General features: G+C 36.1%; 1 pseudogene; it reads right to left on the reverse strand.

Moving 5' to 3' along the window:
- Positions 1–359: 359 nt before the first annotated feature.
- LOC143411669 (nascent polypeptide-associated complex subunit alpha-like) lies at positions 360–1,226 on the reverse strand (annotated as a pseudogene).
- Positions 1,227–2,935: the final 1,709 nt, after the last annotated feature.

Raw genomic sequence — 2,935 nt, forward strand, 5'->3', positions numbered from 1 at the left:
GTATTCTGTGCAATTTCTGCATGGATGTGTTCACAGTCTTTCAGATACCTAGACTGGAAGTCCAAAATGTAGAGATTTTTATTTTTTTTTTTAACCAACAGGAGGCCTTAACTTTATTAATAATAGAAACAGTACAAAGTCAAACCAAGCTACAATTCATAGCTGCAATTTAGTTGACAAGTTTACTAAAGTCACTATCCAGAAATCTAAGCATATCCTCTTTTCATTACAAAAAAACGGGTCATAAAAGAGTCAAGCCTTAGACATCAATCAATCAATCAGTCAATGCCTGATTTTAGAAGGTTACACTGTTGATTCTACTACAGCATTACAAGATGATTGATGTTGTTCTTTAAGGATCAGACTGTCTTTGCTCTCTACACATTTGCCTCTGAAACCACCAATTCTGTGTCCTTAACTTCCACTGCTGTTTTTTATTATAACTTTTGTTACCAACATCAGCTGATAACAACAAATAGCAATAAACTGGCTTTAGCTAACAGAAAATGTATGAGCAGAATATATGAAGTCAATGTTATATGCAACTTATACTTTTTTGCCAAAAGCCTCCTGGTGTTTTTGGACTGAACCTAGTTGCTTTTTACACTGATTTCCTTTGACTGTTCTTGTAAAGTTTTCTTAATTTTAAGGGACATTCTTAGACTTAGTCTTACAAATGCTCACTGAAATATATATATATATATATACACATACACCCAGTTAAGGTTTCATCGACCTCTCCCTCTTCATTCTCCTCTTGTACAACTGGAGTAAGAGTGTCTTTCTGAATGTTGGAAGGAGCTTCACCTTGAACTTTGAATTTCTTCGCAGCTGCTAACTGTGCTTGCTGAGATAAATTCTCCATCTTTGTCTTCAGCAAAAGGATTTAGGTATCTGAAGCTGGGCTCTTGTAGATACCTGTCTTTGTAATGACAAAGAAGATGTTCTTAGATTTCTGGATAGTGACTCTAGTAACCTTGGTAACCTGCTGGAGACTCAGTTTGGACATAGCCTTCTTGACTTCTTTTCATTGTAAAAAAAAAGGAACTCTTGCTTCACTCTCCCCTCCATTTCAGTTGCTGCTGCCACTTGGTCTTCTGGCATGGCTTCCTGTGTTAAACTTGTTTCTCATGACTGTCACATTCTGTTCCAAACCTTGTCTCAGCCTGAGGCTGTGGCAATTCCTGCTCTGCAGCAAGAATGGTTTCCATGGAATCACTGGACATTTTTGTGGGGAACATAAGATGATGATGGCAGAATAAGATGATGGCAGAAAGTCACAATGTAGACTTGAAAGTCCTGTTTCTCTTCCCTCACCAATCACATCCAGTTATGTAAGTATAAATCTCTTAAGTCTGTTCTTTAATTTTTAGTCACATTGCCACCACCAGTACTGGAACCTTCATTTCACACCCAAAGTATAGCCACAGTCTTCCTGCCCAATATTGTTCATCTTTTCTTCCAAATGTAATCATTCTATCAAAAAGACAATTGCTTCTGTTGTAATCAGTGGTTTATTAAAACTGACACATCACTATTCTGCTTAAAATAAATATTTTGATGCTGTATTTTAAGAAAAACATGTTTAGAGGAGTATCAAGTTTCTCCATAATTGTATTTTTTCTCTGTCATCTTATTTATCTCAGTATGGATAATATTAACAAAAAACCCCGCAGTTTTAATTATTCATATTTCTTTTTAATAACTGAGGTCCTTGCCTTACTATTGGATATTTGCATTTTTATTAAATTCAAGAATGGTATCTCCAATGATAGTGGAATAAATTCAGTTCTTGACCTTTATGTTTTAAAATCCTGTTTCTCGTGATGCAATATGTGTATTGCAAGAAATTAAAAAGTAGATTTCAAAGTTACATGGTGAATCAAATTAAAGTGTCTAACCTCTGAAAATAGAGCTGCTGCATAGTTTGAGAACAGTCAGAGATAAAGGGATCAGAACATAAATATATCCCAATTCCCAAGGGCAGGGGCAACCTTGTTCTCTTCCCTGTTTTTCCCTAGGAAGTCCATTGTTGAAAATAAGTAAGTGATAGAATTTCCAGATGTATCTGTACAACTCAAAAGTCCTGGATAATCAGAGAAACAATAACATACCAGATTAGAAGAGTAGCATGGTTCTTGGAGAAGTCTCCTGAATTTCAGAAAGGACCAGGACAAGCAGAATGTCTTCATGTACCTGGAAAAGGCAGGAGAACCTGAATCATCCCTGATATCCACACAAAAATAATTTCAGCAACAATTCATGAGTTCTTTGAAAAATACAAAAAAAAAAAACTGGTTAAAAAATAAGATAGCTTTATAATACATCAATAAAAATAGTGATCAACATTAATATGACTCTTAGTCACTATGAATTCCTTAAGGCTTAAATTAGTCCCTGAGACTGAAAAGAAATTCAAAAGGGAGTTAAATTATCAGTCAAAAATTTAAGACTCACTCAACAAATGAAATTATAGGAAGATTAAGATAAATAGATTATTTTGTAGAGTGAATCATATAGGATATATAACTTCCAAATACTTTTTTAAAGTTAATTGTTAAATATATCTGCAACTGGGGAGCGGGGGAGGGAGGAAGGGGGGGAACGGGGGAGGGGGGCAAAACAGGGTCTCACTAAGTTACTTTGGTCACCATTAAGTAGCTGAAGCTAGCTTTTAACTTAGGATCCTACTGCTCAACCCCCCCCCCCCCCGCCCCATGTTGCTGGGATGAAGGGAATGTGCCACAACATGGTCCCAATCCCTTTCTTTTTACAAAAATTTTTCTGAGACACGGTTTTATTAATAGCTGCCCAGGGTGACCTCAAACTTACTACTTTCCTGCCTCACCTTCCAGAGTCACCATGCAAGGATAGTTTTGTAGACTGAATTTCATCAGATCTTTCATTGTTTTCTTCAACTGGCTTCACCTAATTT

The sequence above is a fragment of the Callospermophilus lateralis genome, chromosome 12 (assembly GCF_048772815.1).
Source record: "Callospermophilus lateralis isolate mCalLat2 chromosome 12, mCalLat2.hap1, whole genome shotgun sequence".
Taxonomy (NCBI): Eukaryota; Metazoa; Chordata; class Mammalia; order Rodentia; family Sciuridae; genus Callospermophilus; species Callospermophilus lateralis.